The sequence below is a fragment of the Bufo bufo genome, chromosome 6, assembly GCF_905171765.1.
Source record: "Bufo bufo chromosome 6, aBufBuf1.1, whole genome shotgun sequence".
In the NCBI taxonomy this organism is placed as follows: domain Eukaryota; kingdom Metazoa; phylum Chordata; class Amphibia; order Anura; family Bufonidae; genus Bufo; species Bufo bufo.
In genome coordinates this window covers 322,110,830-322,130,995 of record NC_053394.1, presented here as the reverse complement: position 1 = coordinate 322,130,995, position 20,166 = coordinate 322,110,830, and positions in this window count along the sequence as shown.

Genomic DNA, 20,166 nt, shown 5'->3' with positions numbered 1-20,166 from the left:
TTGTGGGAGGAGGAGGCGTGGGTCTTTTGTTTTGCACTCTTCCGCTTTCCAGACATTTTATTTTATGGCCTATGAAAAGTCATGGTTTCAGATTATTAAACGGTACTAGCAAATTTACAAATGTTTTTTTCTGAAATTTAAAGACAGTGGTGCAATTTAATGCCCCAAATTCCTTCCCTTCCATAAACACACTGTACAAATACTTATTGCATTTTACTGAGCCAATATAAATGCATCTTGTTATTATGTGCAACCTGACAGCAGGCTGGAAAGAAGCTGTGGTTGTGATCAAGACACAGCAGAACATATAAATCTTTGCTACCCTGGACCACTGGTGATTTCACCGTTAACCCCTGTAGACTGTATGGCTAGATATGTTAGTCATTGAATGGCACTTTTATTTGGATATATGGACACTAGAAGGTGGTGATGTTTGTATACTGTATGAAGGCGTTATTTAACCACTTAAGCACCACAGGTTATTACCCCCCTAGTGACCAGGCCCTTTTTTTACAAATCGGCACTTCACAACTTTAACGGTTGTTAAAGTGTATATTTATTGGTTTGCGCAAAAGTTATAGCGTTTCCAAACTATGGTACAAAAATGTGAATTTTCCACATTTTGAAGCAGCTCTGACTTTCTGAGCACCTGTCATGTTTCTTGAGGTGCTAGAATGCCAGGATAGTATAAATACCCCCAAAATGACCCCATTTTAGAAAGAAGACACCCCAAAGTATTCGCGGAGGGGCATAGTGAGTTCATGTATGATTTAATTTTTTTCACAAGTTAGCGGAAAATAACACTTTCTGAGGAAAAAAATTAAATAAATAATAAAGTTTCCATTTCTGCTAACTTCTGGCAAAAAAAATAAAAATCTCCCACGGACTCACTATGCCCCTCAGTGATGGTGTGTCTACTTTCCGAAATGGGGTCATTTGTGGGGTGTGTTTACTGTTCTGGCATTTTGGGCGGGGCTAAATTGTGAGCAACCCTGTAAAGCCTAAAGGTACTCGTTGGACTTTCGGCCCCTTTACGCACCTAGGCTGCAAAAAAGTGTCACACATGTGGTATCGCCGTACTCAGAAGAAGTAGGGCAATGTGTTTTAGGCTGTATTTTTACATATACCCATGCTGGGTGAGAGAAATATCTCTGTAAATTGACAACTTTGTATAAAAAAAATGGAAAAAGTTGTCATTTACAGAGATATTTCTCACATACAGTATGGGTATATGTAAAAATACACCCCAAAATTTCTCCTGAGTACGGCGATACCACATGTGACACTTTTTTGCAGCCTAGGTGCGCAAAGGGGCCCAAATTCCAATGAGTACCTTTAGGATTTCACAGGGCATTTTTACGCATTTGGATTCCAAACTATTTCTCACGCTTTAGGGTAGGGATCGACCGATTATCGGTTTGGCCGATATTATCGGCCGATATTGAGGATTTTGAACGTTATCGGTATCGGCATCTATTTTGCCGATATACCGATAACGTATTGGGAACACAGAACGCGCTGCTCTCAGTGTTCCCTCCGCAGCACAGGGGAGAAGGAAGCAGTGTCTCCTCCCCCTGTGCTGCTGCTGCCGCCAATGAGAGGAGAGAACATAAGAGGAGGGGAGGGGCTGTGGCTGCTGCGCCACCAATGAAGAGAAATCTCTCAATCATTCATATACAGGAGGCGGGAGCTGGCTGCAGAATCACATAGCCGGCTCCCGACCTCTATGAGCGATAGCTGCGATCCGCGGTAGTTAACTCCTCAGGTGCCGCGGATCGCAGCTACCGCTCATAGAGGTCGGGAGCCGGCTATGTGATTCTGCAGCCAGCTCCCGCCTCCTGTATATGAATGATTGAGAGACTTATCTTCATTGGTGGCGCAGTGCGCCCCCCCCCCAAGCCCCCCAGTATTAATCATTGGTGGCGCAGTGCGCCCCCCACCCTCATCCCAATCCCGGCCAATAGTAAAAACATTGGTGGCGCAGTGCGCCCCACCCACCCAGTATTACTCATTGGTGGCAGTGGCCACAGGATCCCCTCTCCCCTGCTCCTCCGATCGGAGCCCCAGCTGTGTAAGCCTGGGGCTCTGATCGGTTACCATGGCAGCCAGGACGCTATTGAAGCCCTGGCTGCCATGGTAAGCTCCATGCTGCTGTGTGCACAGAGCACAGAGCAGCAGGGAGAGTGTGAGATCCTATTCACCCTGATAGAGATCTATCAGGGGGAATAGGACAAGGGTTCTAGTCCCTAAGGGGGCTAAAAGTTAGTAAAAAAAAAAAACACAAAAATATTAAGTATAAATGAAAAAGATTTATAAAAAAAAATTACACATTAACAATAAACAAAAAAATACACATTAACAATAAACAAAAAAAATACACATTAACAATAAACATTAATTTTCAGCAGATTTGTGTAGGAATAATTTTTTTTCTCAAAAATGAAAATTCCCAGAATATCGGTATAAATTATCGGCTATCGGCCTGAAAGTTCACAAATTATTGGTATCGGTATCGGCCCTAAAAAATCAATATCGGTCGATCCCTACTTTAGGGCCCCTAAAATGCCAGGGCAGTATAAATACCCCACATGTGACCCCATTTTGGAAAGAAGACACCCCAAGATATTCCGTGAGGGGCATGGCGAGTTTATAGAAGATTTTTTTTTTTGGGCACAAGTTAGCGGAAATTGATTTTATTTATTTTTTTCTCACAAAGTCTCCCTTTCCGCTAACTTGGGACAAAAAGTTCAATCTTTCATGGACTCAATATGCCCCTCAGCGAATACCTTGGGGTGTCTTCTTTCCAAAATGGGGTCATTTGTGGGGTGTTTCTACTGCCCTGGCATTTGAGGGTCTCTGCAATCATTACATGTATGGCCAGCATTAGGAGTTTCTGCTATTCTCCTTATATTGAGCATACGGGTAATGAGATATTTTTTTTTCCGTTCAGCCTTTGGGCTGAAAGAAAAAATGAATGGCACCGATTTCTTCATTCGCATCGATCAATGTGGATGAAAAAAATCTCTGCCCAAAAACGTGCAAAAAAAAAAAAGAAAAGAGGGGAAAGGACATAGGAGTGCTTGCGAAGTAAAGCTGCTATCGCTAATAAAGATCTGAAAATCTCAAAAGTGATTTTTATAGCTCCGCAGCGATTTTACGGTGTTTTTGCGGTGATCAGAAAAAAAAAAAATTCGGTCACTGCGGTGGGGCGGACTGAACGCAAGTGTGCGCACAAGATCAGGCGAACACTGCGTTTTTTGTACAGCCTAAGGTAACCCTAATGTACTGATATAGATCTGATTGTGATCAGTCTTGATCACTTACAGATACTATATAGTACTAGTGCTGATTAGCAACAGCGATGACGATAATCAGCGACTAATCAGTGACTGCGGTGCGGTGGGCTGGGCGCTAACTACCTAACAATGAAAGACAGAAACATGCAATGTGACAATTAACTGCAATATAGAGTACAAAATTGCGTAATAATAACAAGTGCTACACTATAAGTGCGAGATACTTGGCAAATCGTTTTGTACAAAATTATTTGAGCCCTCTGCCGAGCGTCAAGGCGATCTCTGTTAGACGGGTTCCTACGCTAAATTCTACCTGTTAGGTGCCATGACGGCTACCATACACTTCAGGGAGTGTAGGTTCCACATTCCTAAGCTAAATTTTACCTGTTAGGTGCCATGACGGCTACCATATACTTCAGGGAATGTAGGTTACACAGCAGGCCCACTCCACGACATCACCGCCGCCAAATGGCTACCAAGGACTGCAGTGAGAGTCCACAAACTATCCCACTCCTGGTGCCATGGCTTCAGTGAGTGAAGGGGAGCAGGCCTGACTATGTACTAACACTAATTAAAATCAGCCTATAGGGCAGACAGGGTGGTCAGGAGTGCATGACTGAGGAGGCAGCCACACCTCCAGTATAAACTGCAAAGAAAAACCAAAAAAGGGGGTCAGTCAGCACATACCAAACCGCAGAAGCACATTGCTATTGCGGTACGCCAGACCTGCAGGGTATTGCGATTGTGAGGTCACGGTTAATGGCAAGCGAGGGTTACTCACAGTTTTGTAGGGAAACCCTGGGCAGGCATACAGCAGTGAAGAAGAGGCTGGCACAAGAGTCCTCTGGGGCACACTCTGTATTGAGGGACCAGGCCTGGTGGTGGATGAGGTGCCCTGGATGTTGCAGGTGCTTTATGTGCCTGGGGCAAGGTCCCTTTAAAGTACGTGACGCCAGTGCCAATTGAACGGTGGCACACCGTGTAGAGATAGGTGGAATAATTGAGGAATCAGTGGGTAAACCAAACGTTTCTTTACTTGATGAACTCAGTCCAACTTACTTCATACAGTGACAATAGATTATGATAGTCATGCAGTCCCTTAGACAATACCTCCCAAGTAGGTAGACTTTAGATGGCGACAGGAAATAAACAGGCAAGATGCTTGGAGGACACAATGGTTAATGCTTTGCAGTGCTACGCTGCTGCATCCTTTTCAGCTATTCTAGCTAGATGGCTCCCAAGGCCCGGATGCCTAACTGTTGGCTTTTATCCTTGGTATCGCAATTCTCTCCAATATCAGCACTTGCTGTACTTTATGGAATCTCTGTCCATCAGGGTACTTATCTGACCTGGTATTGTCCTTACTCAGCTGGATGGTAACTGCAGATTTCTCCCAGGAGGTGCTATCCTGCAACTGGGGTGTCTTCAGAGCTAACTAAGGCTCTCTTGATCCACAGGTAGGCTAGGATCCCTCTTCTAGCCCCCTGGTTACAACTAACAGCCTGGGCTGTCTAGCTGCATGTCAGGAGAAGGCCCACAGCTTATCACTAGCTGGTGCCTTACCACTTGTCTCTGCAGACTCCTGACTCTGAACCCCCAACTCCTGTCTGGGCCTGAATACTTATACCAGGGCTACTCTAGCTCCCTCTAGTGTCTAGGATGACTAACTACAGAGACTAGGCCTGATACTTCATAATACAGGGAAAAACACTACATATAAAAAACAATACTTTACAATTTACATAAAATGCACAATAAGAGATAACATCCCTGTCCCTAGTGAGGAGAAGTAACGCACACCCCAATTGACCCTCGTGTAGTGCCCACGCTTAGCTAGTGGGGACACTACATACCCCCACGCTTTAACGTTGCCCGACCTCGGCGCAACATGGAGGGGCCCTGCCCAGCTGGATACTGCACCTGAAAAAGAGACCAAACGGCAAAGCAGAAAAACACATCTACATTTGCAGAAGCACATTACATGCACAAATCAGGCAGTCCACTGGCTTAGGAACAAGTAACGGTGAAAAGGGGCGTCGTTCTCTTCTCTCAGGATCATATGAGGGAACAGGGCGCTGACCTGGCACAGCGTAGCATTACTACCAGGATAGTCCATATGTGCAAATTGCCCTTAATAGAACAGCAAGAAAAGATAAAACAATTTAAAAGTTCTTGGAAGCTCAAAGAACATATATGAGTCCGTACCCAGGTTCTTGTGCTTATATAGTGTGAGTGTCTTTCACCAGCAAGGCAAGGTAGCAAATCACAGAGGCTCAGGTACTTTTGAGTCTATCACTGGGCACGTTTCCTTAGAATTCAGTTGCACAATCAAATGACATAATATAAAACAAGTGCTGTAATACCCCTGATCAACCTGAAAAGGGGGTTAAAGGGTTAAGGTGCAACAAAGGAACAGGCACAACTTGGTGTGGGATTGTAGAAGCAGGCAGGAGGTCCTGGAAACACACATGGCTTTGCTGACATTTTTATTTCAGTGGGTGACCACTACCACTGAGCCGTGGGTAACTGGCAGCAGCAACAAAGGACCAAAACAAAGGACTCCTGTCCTGGAAGGGTTAAATTTTCGGCAATAATCCCTTGGCAAAACAAATCAAAGGCCTAGCAGGCTAATTCACAAGGGCATATCATAATTACCCGGCTCTGCTGGCAAATAAGGCCTGTAGTAATCCTCCACAGGCGGATGTGCCCACATTACAGCATTAGGAGGTAGCTGCAACATGAAGGGACCCCTAATAGGTATCGGCCCCATAGGCCTAGGGGTAAGGACAGTTGTGGACCGCACCGGTCCAGGCATAAGGATGGTAGGCTGTGCTGAATTGGATATCGCCGCCGCAAGCGGTCCGGTGGGCTTTGGAATGACTGACTCTGCGCAGCAAGTCACAGGGTTAGAGGGCCTTCTTGGGGGCACCGACGGAGCGGTGGTAGCAGAAGGTGGCCTACGGGTGGAGACAGGCACCCTTACCTCTTCCTCCTTAGGCGGCGTCTGGATTCTGGCGGTGGCAATCTTGCGTAGCTCCCGCAACTTCTCTTCCAGACGGACGATCTGGTCACCCAGGCTTTCGGTCTCAGAATCGCTGTCCTCTGCTTTCGCCGCCGGCGCAGGTACAGTGTAGGATGCATCGGACGCGGCCGCTGCAGGTTCCGGTGGCGCATCAGGTCTCCTACCCTTCCGGATATTCTCTAGGGTAACGCGGAGTCCTTTTAGATTCTCCATGTCTTGGATCGTCTTCTCCCGGCGAGGCAGCTCGGGGGATGGATAGGGACTCACCCATTTCTCTAACACAGTTGGCTGCCAAAATACATTAGGACCAATGAAAGAGCCCCGCTCCTGGAATGCGTGATGGGCCGGTTCTGGAGAGCGCACAGGTTTGCACTCGCAGCCAGAGTAGTCCTCATCTGCCTCCCAGTCCTCCGGTTCCTTCTTGGGACGGGTCACGGCAGTAGCATATGGGCCTCGCAGGCTCTCGGCAGGGGTGAATTCCACTTCCTCTCCCTCGCGGAGGTTGTGTAGATGCTCGGGGAGGTAATCCCGCTTGACAGACCTCCGGTTGACGTATAAAAGTCTCTGCCAGTAATGTGGTCTTGTATGAACCCGTAGCCACGGGTCTTATCGAAGGACACAACCAACCCCTTTCTCCTTTCCAGGCGGGGTTGGGTATTAGTGTGACGTTCGTGAATGGATTTGGTCAGTTCTTCATAGTATATTTTAGTTTTAGTATTCCTCTTTATAGCGGCCTCCCGGACCTCTGCCATTAGTGCTGACCACTTGAATGAAGGCTGAAAGAAGTCTCTACAGGAGTCATAATAATTCTCCGGTTCTTTCCCCAGTGGCGGGCAGGTGGGTCTCTCCGGTCCCGGAGAGTAGGCCGGTGGAGCCTCCTCTGGCTCGACACCAACGATATCCGTTTTCAATAGATCAGGCGCAGACATCTCAGCAGAGCAGTCTTCACTCTCCAACATGCTCGATCCTTCTATGGAGAGCGACAGGGTGGCGCCAATAAGTTCAGACAGATCCTCCCATTGCACTGGGAGGCCGCCCCCCAGGTACTCCAATATGGGGGAGGCGGAGTCCATTTCTGCAGACATGCAAATGTCCAGACAGGCGGTGGCGCCGACTTTGAGCTTTTTCCCGCTCCTTTCAGCAAGAAGGCGCCAACTTTTACCGCCAATTCGGGATGAAGATGACGCAGCAGTAAACTCAAGCAAGCTCAGCGGCCATCTTTAGCAAAACGCTGTCTATTCACTGACAGCAAGCGGTGGCTTAAACAAGCAGCAAACAGTCCATAAAACACTATTTTCACACCGCTACTTAGGACAGTCCTTTGGGCCCAGTAATTTACAATAAAACAATTAGGGCTTGGTCACTTTAAGACGATTTCTTAGCACACAGTTTTATATCCGCAATGGCGCAGGAACGTCCGTTATCCTGTTCGTGACGCCAATTTATGCGGTACGCCAGACCTGCAGGGTATTGCGATTGTGAGGTCACGGTTAATGGCAAGCGAGGGTTACTCACAGTTTTGTAGGGAAACCCTGGGCAGGCATACAGCAGTGAAGGAGAGGCTGGTACAAGAGTCCTCTGGGGCACACTCTGTATTGAGGGACCAGGCCTGGTGGTGGATGAGGTGCCCTGGATGTTGCAGGTGCTTTATGTGCCTGGGGCAAGGTCCCTTTAAAGTACGTGACGCCAGTGCCAATTGAACGGTGGCACACCGTGTAGAGATAGGTGGAATAATTGAGGAATCAGTGGGTAAACCAAACGTTTCTTTACTTGATGAACTCAGTCCAACTTACTTCATACAGTGACAATAGATTTTGATAGTCATGCAGTCCCTTAGACAATACCTCCCAAGTAGGTAGACTTTAGATGGCGACAGGAAATAAACAGGCAAGATGCTTGGAGGACACAATGGTTAATGCTTTGCAGTGCTACGCTGCTCCATCCTTTTCAGCTATTCTAGCTAGATGGCTCCCAAGGCCCGGATGCCTAACTGTTGGCTTTTATCCTTGGTATCGCAATTCTCTCCAATATCAGCACTTGCTGTACTTTATGGAATCTCTGTCCATCAGGGTACTTATCTGACCTGGTATTGTCCTTACTCAGCTGGATGGTAACTGCAGATTTCTCCCAGGAGGTGCTATCCTGCAACTGGGGCATCTTCAGAGCTAACTAAGGCTCTCTTGATCCACAGGTAGGCTAGGATCCCTCTTCTAGCCCCCTGGTTACAACTAACAGCCTGGGCTGTCTAGCTGCATGTCAGGAGAAGGCCCACAGCTTATCACTAGCTGGTGCCTTACCACTTGTCTCTGCAGACTCCTGACTCTGAACCCCCAACTCCTGTCTGGGCCTGAATACTTATACCAGGGCTACTCTAGCTCCCTCTAGTGTCTAGGATGACTAACTACAGAGACTAGGCCTGATACTTCATAATACAGGGAAAAACACTACATATAAAAAACAATACTTTACAATTTACATAAAATGCACAATAAGAGATAACATCCCTGTCCCTAGTGAGGAGAAATAACGCACACCCCAATTGACCCTTGTGTAGTGCCCACGCTTAGCTAGTGGGGACACTACACTATGGCAGGGAACAACACTACCTAACAAGTAGCTAACTAACTGGCGGTGATAAGGGACTCTTAGGCCCCATTCAGACGTCCGCAATTCTGTTCCGCATTTTGCGGCACGGAATTGCGGACCCATTCATTTCTATGGGGACAGACTTTGTCCCGCTCGGATCCAGAATTGCGGATCTGCACTTCCGGGTCCGCACTTCCGTTCCGCAAAAATATAGAACATGTCCTATTCTTGTCCGCAATTGCGGACAAGAAAAGGCATTTTCTATATAGTTCTGGCAATGTTCGGATCCGCAAAATGCGGAAAGCACATTGCTGGTATCCGTCTTTTTCGGATTCGCAAAACACATATGGACGTCTCAATGGAGCCTTACAGGGGGGTGATCAATGACAGGGGGGTGATCAGGGAGTCTCTATGGGGTGATCAGGGGTTAATAAGGGGTTAATAAGTGACAGGGGAGGGGTGTGTAGTGTAGTGTGGTGCTTGGTGCTACTTACAGAGCTGCCTGTGTCCTCTGGTGGTGGATCCAAGCAAAAGGGACCACCAGAGGACCAGGTAGCAGGTATATCAGACGCTGTTAACAAAACAGCATCTAATATACCTTTCTGATGCGATTTTTTTTAAACATCTACAGCCTGCCAGCGAATGATCAGCGCTGGCAGGCTGTAGTTTAACTTCAGAGCTGCGTGCCGCTGTGAATTCTCGGGTCTCACGAGATGACGCCAATAGGCGTCTCTGAGACCTGAGAGCGCTGCCGCCCGGACGCCTATCGGCGTTAGTGGCGGCAAGCGGTTAAAGGGTTTCTATCACTTCGTATGACATAATTAGCTCTCAGACACTAGCGATCCGCTAGTGTCTGCTCTGGCCAACCATCCTAATATAACAGCTTTTGGGGCAGCCGTTTTGCTAAAAAAATAACTTTTATAAATATGCTAATGAGCCTCTAGGTGCTATGTGGGCGTCATTAGCACCTAGAGGCTCCGTCTACCTTCATACACAGCCACCGCCCAGCGCGTCCCTCCAGCCCGCCCATCTCCTGCTGAATGCGATCCTCCGTGTGACGCAGCGGACGAATTCTCGCGCATGCGCCGTGCGCGGCTGTATTCGGCGCATGCGCAGTGAATGTCTGACCGCTTCCCTGCTCAGACATCTCCACTGCGCCTGTTCCTTGGAGCACTATGACGTCATCGGCGCAGGCGCAGTGGAGATGTCTGAGCAGGGAAGCGGTCAGACATTCACTGCGCATGCGCCGAATACAGCCGCGCACGGCGCATGCGCGAGAATTCGTCCGCTGCGTCACACGGAGGATCGCATTCAGCAGGAGATGGGCGGGCTGGAGGGACGCGCTGGGCGGTGGCTGTGTATGAAGGTAGACGGAGCCTCTAGGTGCTAATGACGCCCACATAGCACCTAGAGGCTCATTAGCATATTTATAAAAGTTATTTTTTTTAGCAAAACGGCTGCCCCAAAAGCTGTTATATTAGGATGGTTGGCCAGAGCAGACACTAGCGGATCGCTAGTGTCTGAGAGCTAATTATGTCATACGAAGTGATAGAAACCCTTTAAAGGTATTGTCAAAGATACAATAAAAAATCTTGGACAAGCCCTGCAATAGCCTAAGGCTACTTACACACTCTCGTTTTGGGCGGATCCATTATGGATCTGAAAAAAATGATCCTTTACAATAATAAAACCGCATATATCCATCATGAACGGATCCGTTTGTATTATCTGTAACATAGCCAAGACGGATCCATCATGAACTCCATTGAAAGTCAATGGGAGACAGATCCGTTTTCTATTGTGCCAGTCGCCAGATTGTGTCAGAGAAAACAGATCCGTCCCCATTGACTTACATTGTGTGCCAGGACGATTCAGTTTGGCTCAGTTTCATCAAGTGGACAGCAAAATGCTGCAGGCAGCGTTTTGGTGTCCACCTCCAGAGCGGAATGGAGACAGATCGAAGGCAAACTGATGTATTCTGAGCGGGTCCTTTTCCATTCAGAATGCATTAGGGCAAAACTGATCCAAAATGCCAGTGTAAAAGTAGCCTAAAATAAAAAGATTATCTCATATTTACACAGTACCCTCGACCTGGAGGTATTTGCAAATGTTTCATTATGTTATGTTATCCATATGTTTAACCGTGTACTCCAGCAAGAGGAGGTAAAGTTGGCAATGGCTGGCAGAAACAGGGCAAACCACCCTGTTCCTCTCCTCTTGGTAGCAAAGCAGTGGCCGGACTGAGGGGGGGCGGAGCCCCCTTTATGGGAGGCCCCCATGACGGGGGTTTGGTTTAGTGAGCTGGGGGGGGGAGTGGTCGGGCTAGGGGAGAGGGAGGGGGCTTTGGCAGGGAGAAAGGTTAGGATAGGTTAGGTGGTGTGAGGGGGTGGAGTTAAGGGGTTAAATAGGCAGGGAAGAGGAAGGCTAGGGGCCATTTTAGGTAGAGAGAAAAAGCTGGTACATCACCGGAGAGATGCAGCGTCGGGAGGCCATGATCGGCGAGTTGCGGGCAGCGGCTGAGGTGAGGGGCCCAGCGTGGGCTCAAGAGCAGATCCAGCTGCTGCTGGGGGGGCCGAGTGAGGTGTCCGTCTTGCCTCACTCACCTGGGTTACGGCCGCGGCGGGCCAGGCCGCCGGCGCGCCTTTCCCCATCGACTTCCCCCCCTCGGGCTCAGCGCCGTATTAGGAGCCCCTCCCGGGACCCTCCACGTCGGGTGCCGCCAACACCAGCTTCCTCTAGGCCCCGGCGTGGGAGGAATCCTCACTGTAGGCGGAGCCTTGTGGGTGGCCGGGCCCAGCCATCCACTCCTGAAAGCGGCGACGGCGTGGGATCGGGACCGGGTACTGCGGGCGCCTCTGTAACTCCTGGCACAGGGGCGGCCCCTCGGCGTGGGAGGTCAGGCATTCAGCGCGGGGCTGCTGCATGTGGATCCGGTGGTAGCAGCAGGCCCCAAGTTGCAAGCAGCACGAGAGGCTCCGCCCCCAGGAGCAGTTATGATGACATCGTTAACCCCGGCGTCCCTGGTTTGCATAGAGCCAGGGGACAGGAGTCGGCCGAGCCCAGGAGATGTGAGGAGGTCCGGACCGTGGAGGGATCCTGTTGCAACGCGCGTTCCTGCCCTGCCAGGAGGCAGGGTGAGGATGAAGTTTCCAGCGGCATGGTCTATCCGGGAGAGGACGTCCCTGGTCCCAGCGGGTCCAGGGGACAGAGAGACGGCGACAGCGTGACGCAGAGGAGGGATCTTCAGGAGTCAGGACTTGCGGCTGATGGGAACACAGCGCCCAGGCAGCCAGGTGAGATTGCATGGCGTCCACTTGCGCAGGTAGTGCAGGGTGTGGGAGCTGGGGTGGGGGGTGTCTCCCAGTTAGAGTTGAGTAAGGGCCTGGGGCAATTGTTGGGGGGTCTGGCGGGGTTGGTTGCTAGTTGGGGGTTGAGTGGGGGGACGCCGTTACAGGCCTGGGGCGTGCAAGGTTTGGCTGCGAGCGCAGGGTCGTCGGTGGAGCCGCAGCGGGGGTTGCCGTGTGTGGGGGTGTCGGTACAGACGCAGGCGGGAATGGAGGGGGAGGATGATTCTGTTCGGGTTGATGATAAGGCAAAAGGGGAGGTTTATGTTTGCTTTGATGGTCCGTTGGGGGCGCATTTGAAGTCGGAGGTGAGGGAGAGGATTTGGAAGGGGGAATATGTGGAGATATTTTCCCTGCTTCCTTTGGAACGCTTCAATCTGGATAGGGTGCGAAGAGAAGATGGTAAGCGGGAGGAGGAGAAGCGCCGGTATAGGTTAATACCGAGGACGTTTGCAAACTGGTTGCAGGCGTTCGCGATATTGGCGAGTGTGATTGGGGAGAAGACTCCGGAGGCTTGTTCGGGGTTGTTCTGTTATTTGGACGCAATCGGGGAAGCGTATCGGGTGTATGGGGGAGTGGCGTGGTTGCGGTACGACGAACAGTTCCGGCAGAGGAAGGCGGTTCGCCCTGAGATGCGGTGGGACCATAAGGATATTGCCTTATGGCTGAAGGTTACGGCCCCAGTGCGTTCAGGGCAGCCCTTTCGTGGGGAAGGTAGTAGTGGGGGGTCGGGCAATACAGCGGTTGCCTCAGCGAGGGGACTGTGTTTTGCCTTCAATGAAGGCACCTGTAGGTTCGGGCCTAAATGTAAATTTAGGCACGAATGCTCAGGCTGTGGAGGGAATCACGGGGCAGGGCGGTGTTTTAAGGGAGGCAAGCAGAGAGGGGGTGATGGTTTTGGAAAAGGGGGTGACGCCGGTTCGGCTGGAAAGGATGCAACCGTACTTAGATAGGTACCCCAATAGGGAGGCGGCGGGTTTGTTGGTTTTGGGTTTTGCGGAAGGTTTTCGAATTCCGTTTGTTCCGGGTGAGGCGGTGTTGCTCAGGAAGAATTTGCGGTCTGCTAGGGAGCATCCGGAGGTGGTGGGGGAGAAGTTGGGGAAGGAGGTGATGCTGGGGCGGATGGCGGGTCCGTTTTTAGAGCCACCGGTTTACAATTTGCGGGTGTCACCGCTGGGGGTTGTACCTAAGAAAGAGGCGAATAAGTTTCGCCTGATTCATCATCTGTCGTTCCCGAGGGGCTCCTCGGTCAATGATGGTATTGACCCGGCGGTTTGTTCTGTAGTATATACATCGTTTGACGCGGCGGTCGGTTGGGTGAGGCGTTTTGGGGCGGGGGCGTTGATGGCAAAGACGGATATTGAGGTGGCGTTTAGGTTGTTGCCGGTTCATCCGGACTGTCAGCATTTGTTGGGATGTTTTTGGGATGGGGGGTTCTTTGTGGATCGGTGTTTACCCATGGGGTGTTCCTTGTCGTGCGCTTACTTTGAAACTTTCAGCTCGTTTTTGGAGTGGGCAGTTGTGGACTCGTCGGGTTGTGAATCGCTGATTCATTACCTGGATGATTTTTTGTGTATAGGCCCCCCGGGGTCGCCGGTTTGCGCATTATTATTGTTGGCAACGTTGAGCTCGGTTTTTGAGAGGTTTGGGGTCCCGCTGGCGGAAGGTAAGACGGTGGGGCCGGTAACAGAATTGAGTTTCCTTGGCATAGTGATTGACTCGGTGAGGATGGAGTGTCGGTTGCCGGGCGATAAGCTGGAAGATCTGAAAGGTTTGGTGGCTAGGGCGATTCGGGCAAAAAAGTTGCAGTTGAGGGAGCTTCAGTCGCTGTTGGGGAAGCTTAATTTCGCTTGCCGGATAATGCCCATTGGGCGAGTGTTCTGTAGGCGGTTGGTGCAGGCAACCGGGCGGGGTGGTGGCTCCGCATCATTATATTCGGTTGGGTAGGGAGCTGCGGGCGGACTTGCAGGTTTGGAGTTCTTTTCTGGACCAGTACAACGATTGCTCGCTGTTTATGGGGGGAGTTGTTGAGGCGTTTGATTTTGAGTTATTCACGGATGCGGCGGGGGGTTCAGGTTTTGGGGTTTTTTGTGGAGGTCAATGGTGCTCTGGAGTGTGGCCAGCTGTTTGGGTGGAACGGGGCTGGGTGAAGAATCTGGCTTTGTTGGAGTTGTTCCCTATTGTGCTGGCGGTTGTGTTGTGGGGAGAGCGTTTCCGGGACAGAAAGGTTCGTTTTCACTGCGACAACATGGGGGTGGTTCAAGCGATAAATGGGCTGTCGGCATCGTCGCCATTGGTGGTGCGGCTGCTGCAGCGGTTAGTGTTAGAGTGCTTGTCACTTAATGCTTGGGTTGTAGAGGTGCATGTGCCGGGAGTTGACAATTGTATTGCTGACGCCCTTTCTCGTTCGCAGTGGAATCGTTTTCGGCAGTTGGCTCCGGAGGCGGAGGCGGTTGGATTGGAGTGTCCGGGTTGCCTGTGGGAGCTGCTGGAGGAGCATTGATGGGGCTTATTCGGGCGTCATTAGCTCTGGGTACGTGGGATACGTATATGAGGGCTTGGAGGGTGTGGAAGGACTGGTGTGCCGCTTTGGGAGGAGGGATTGAGGAGCCGGAGTTGGTTTTGCTAATGTTTTTGGGTCATGGTAGGGAGCAGGGTTGGTCGGTTAGCAAGATAAACAGTTACATGGCCGGGTTGGCTTTTGGTTTTAAGGCTCGGCGGATGGTGGATGTGACAAAGTCATTTTTGGTGGTGCAGGCATTGAAAGGTTGGAGGAGGATGGGTGCTGGGGTGGATGGGAGGAGGCCAGTCTCGTTTGGGTTGTTGCTTAAGTTGGGGGGGCAGTTGCGGACGGTTTGTCGGTCAGAGGGGGAAACGAGGTTGTTTCGGTTGGCTTTCTCGCTGGCCTTTTTTGGGGCTATGCGGGTGGGGGAGTTGGTTTGTCCGTCGGTGAGTCGGGTTGGGGGACTTTTGAGGAGGGATGTTGGGTTGTTTGATGATAGGGTAGAGTTTATTATACGGCGGTCAAAGACGGATACGTTGGGTAAAGGGAAGAAGGTGGTGCTTTTCCGGGTGGAGGATTGTGACATGTGCCCGGTTCAATGTTTGCGGGATTATGGGATAAGGGGTGGGGACGGGTCCCCGTTGTTGGTTCATGCGGATGGCACCTTTTTGTCTCGCTTTCAGTTTTCTGCTATTTTTTTGAGGTGTTTGAGCCGGGTGGGGGTGGATAAGGTGGGGTATTCTAGCCACTCCTTTAGAATCGGGGCAGCGACAGAAGCGGCTAGATGGGGTATGGGTGAGGACGTTATTAAGAGGATTGGCCGTTGGGAATCGGCGAGGTTTAAATCTTATGTGCGTTTGGATCGCTTATAAAGTGAGGAGGGTTGGTTGGTGTTAGGTTTATTGTGTTTGTGCAAAGGTGCGGTATTGTTCTTTTTGTTCTCTCGTTACAGATACGGCGCCCGCTCTGGTGTGGATTGTGGGGCATTCCTATGTCTTCTGGGGGGCCGTCCGGGCAGCGGTTCGGCCGGACGGTCAACAGCTAGGATTTGACAGGGAGTCTGCGGTGGTAAGGTGGATTGGGAGGCGGGGTATGGTTTGGAAAGGGGTGCTGCCTGAAATTCATAGGTTCGTGAGAATGGATAGGGCACCGGAGGTGTTGGTGGTACATGCGGGGGGCAATGATTTGGCGGCGAAGCCTATCCGGGAGTTGATTAAGGAGATCAAGTGGGATTTCTTACGGTTGTGGTCGTTATTTCCGGATATGGTGACCGTATGGTCGGATATTGTTCCCCGGCAGGTGTGGAGGGAGGCTAGGTTTGTGGATGCGGTGAATAAGGCGAGGATAAAGGTGAACAGGGCAGTCGGGCGTTTTATGGCTAGGAACGGGGCGGTGGTAGTCAGGCATAGGGATTTGGAGGCTGGAACGGGGGCTTTTTGGAGATCGGACGGAGTGCATTTGAATGCGGTGGGGCTGGATATGTGGAGTTTGGCGTTGCAGGAAGGCATTGAGGTGGCCCTGAGGTTGTGGAGGAACGCCAAAGTTGAGGTGGTCAAGTCCGGTCGTTGGTGGCGGTGGGGGGGGTCCTTGGAGTTGGGCACGGTGGAATCTGAGGACAATTGGGGGGGCCCCACGGTGGGGGCTGGACTCCCAGGTGGACCGAGCGGTTGTGGTGAATCGAGGGGGGGGTCATTCGATGGTGCCTTTGAGCTGGGCGGTACGGCTGGAGGCAAGAATGGCTCACCCCAGTTTGACAGCTCGATGTTTTGGGGCTTCAAGGACCTCCCCCCATTGGGGTTTTTACTGTATTATGTTATGTTATGGTTGTAAATGTTATTTAATAAACGGCTGCTGTGGCCATTACATTTCCAATTGGTGGTCCGAGTTTTATTGGGATGAGGGCTCTGGGGTGGGAAAGTGTAATGGTGGTTAGAGGTGAGTAAGGTGGGTATGAAAGTAATGGTAGAGGCGAACATGGATAACCAATACCCTCGTCAAGTAAAGAGAGACTCTTATATGTTTACTACTCGCGTGATTCTTCTAACCACTATACCACTGCATCGATTCTCAGGAAGCAAAAGCCTGAGGGAGTACACCGTGACACAACATCTCATCAGGGCCACTACCACTCCCATCCTCTACACTGGCTCCTCAGGGGCTTGCTGCACTAACTCTTTTCTCTGGCAGTGGGGTTGTGCTGGTATACGGCGTGTAAACGCCGCAAATTAAGCACAGAGAAGCGTAGATAGGTAGAACATCTGAGGCAGAAGAACAGCTGTGAAGCTGATGAGAGACTCTCCTTTCGTGCACAACACCCAGAAGAATGGGACAAACACTACAGGCTGCCATATTGGAGGATCGGTCATGGTGTCGGTGATGTGCACAGCGATATGAATGTGTAAAGCATGTGACCACTACTCCAATCACTGGCAAACCTCAGAAGGCAGTAATTAGCTGCAACGGTACTAAGCCATATACAGACACTTCTCTGCTGTAATCTGTGAACAAGCAGCAGCATGAGGAATGGACCAGGGTCACACAGGGTGACTCTAGAGAAAGGGTTGAGTATAAGATCATTTTTTTATTTTAGGCTATTGCAGGGTTTGTCCGAGATTTTTAGTTACTGCAGACAGTTTTTATTCTCTGAATAGGTTATCAGTATCTGATCGGTGGGGGTCAGACACCCAGGATCACTGCCGATGAGCTGTTTGAGAAGGCATCGGCGATCGCAGTAGCGCAGGGGCCTTCTCTCTGCTTACCAAGCACAGCACCGTACATTGTATGGCAGCTGTATAGGGCTGAGCTCCACCTAGGCCATGTGACCGATCTCTGGCCTAGGTAAGGCTGAGAGTAGGTCATGGCGCCACTACGAACACTGATGCCTTCATAAACCGCTGATCGGCAGAGGTCCCGAGTGTCAGACCCCCAATGATCAAAGACTGAAGACCTATCCAGAGGATAGATCATCAGCAAAATAAATCCCAGGAAAACCCCTTTAAGTATGTATTATGTTGGCCCTGAATGGGTATGTAATATGTCTATGCAGTATGGCTGTATTTTTTTATATTTTGTGTCAGTATTAGGCTACTTTCACACTAGCGTTCGGAGCGGGTCCGTCTGATGTTTCATCAGATGGATTCGCTCCTATAATGCAGACGTTTGCATCCGTTCAGAACGGATCCGTCTGCATTATAATTTAGAAAAATTTCTAAGTGTGAAAGTAGCCTGAGCGGATCCGTCCGGACTTTACATTGAAAGTCAATGGGGGACGGATCCGCTTGAAGATTGAGCCATATAGTGTCATCTTCAAACGGATCCGTCCCCATTGACTTACATTGTAAGTCTGGACGGATCCGCTTGCCTCCGTTCAGGTGTCCGCCTGCTGAGAGGAGCGGAGGCTGAACGCCGCCAGACTGATGCATTCTGAGCGCATCCGCGTCCACTCAGAATGCATTAGGGCTGGACGGATGCGTTCGGGGCCGCTTGTGAGAGCCTTCAAACGGAGCTCACAAGCGGAGCCCCGAACGCTAGTGTGAAAGTAGCCTTAGGCTCCATTCACACGTCCGTAGTGTGTTTTGCGGATAATAGAATATGCCTATTCTTGTCCACAATTCCAGACAAGAATAGGACATGTTCTATTTTTTTTCGGGAAAGGAAATGCGGACCCGGAAGTGCGGGTCCGCATATCCGGAGCCGGGCCGCACATCACGCAGCCCCAAAGAAATGAATGGGTCCGCATTTCGGAACGAAATTGCGGACGTGTGAATGGACCCTTAGGGTGTAAACATTTGGCATATGTATCAATGTTTTATATGTATAATTTAAAATAATGTGGGGATTCGCTCTGATAGGCAGGTTAGCGAACGCAGTATAGAGGCAACAACAAAGTCTTTGAATTAAACAGTTCAGTGTTTATTCACACATTAAGTAAATGGCAAAACAAAAAGTCTGCTTCAAGAAAAACAGTCTCCTTGTGATTCTGGTGTTCGTTCACACCATGGAGCAAAGAAGAAGTCCTTGGACAAAGCCGAATCCACCTGCTTTCACACCAACAAGGTAGCAGGCCTTAATCCAGGCCCAAACTCCCAGGTCCCAAGACAGAGACTGGCAGAGCTCCTTTGTCAGAGAGGAGTAATCCACTCACAGCTGACACTGCTGGCTGGGTTTTTTATAGGCCAGTCAAGACCCGGCCTGGAACGTGGGGAGTAGTCACCCACCCATCACTTTGGCTACTCCCAGTAAGAGCCATCCAGGATCAGCTATACAGCCATACTAAAATAGCAAAGTGTCAATCGGCATTAGCTGCCGCTGACACCTGAAAATACCGTCTTTTACTTCACCAAGGCCAGAAACCTCGGTGACACATATCTTCCGTCAATGACGGACCCTCGCGCCTTCCTACAATAGGAACAACTAATGGCCTACTAGCTACTTGTTGCATAGGGGCCCATTTTCTATAAAACTGGCCCTGATGAGGGTGCATATATTTAAAGGATTTTTTTTATGAAGCTTTGGAAAAGGAAAGTGAATTAAATATCCTGATCATAAAATTACAACCACATTGCGCTACTAAGGAATCGGTGCTAGCTGCTGCCTTTAGGTATGTGCTGCCCTAGGCAATCCCTTCCTTTACTTGTGGCTACAGGCTGTCGTGCCTCTAGCTAATAAATAAATGAGACACATGAGCTGTGAAACCGACACAGCAAGCCAAAAGGGTAAAATATTTGTCTCCCGCTCCAAATGACCAGCAGCATGAAAAGCTCATAACATCACACATTACAATCTCCCTTTCAATTTTACATTGGAGGACTGTGAGCTGTACGTTTTCTAGCAGAATAGGAAAATGCAATAAAGTTTAAAATTCCTCTTTGCTTGTTACTTTTCGGTAATAAACTATTTTACTTACTAGATTTTTACTGATCTGCGTCTTTTTTTAAAAACCTTTACCTGCTGCTGATGTCATCGAGCAAACCAATTAATTTTCTGTAAATAGGAATTTCAGGGCCACAAGAAAAAGGGAATTCATTCACAATTTGCTTCATGGGGAAAGGGCTAGCTTGGCACATGAGTTATATGCTTGTTTTGAATGAGTTATTGTTTCATATGGCAGAGATTCAATCACAAGGAAAATATTGGAAAATGAAATAGTCCGAATTTATGCGAGAGCTGACTTTAACAAAACTTCCATGGCCCATGAGACATTTGGGAGACTGCTCAGCAATTTCTGGTTTGTTGGACGGAGCATGTGTTTCATTTTGGGCGGCTTTGTTGCTGTTGGGTAGTGGTGCTGAGTACTGATACAATTTGCTGGTAAGGCTGTGAGCTTTGTAATAAACTTCTGTGATGGTCTCTGTTGGTGCATGTGCCATTTTATTCAAAGTTGCCATTAATAAGAATTTTCTACAAATAAAGACA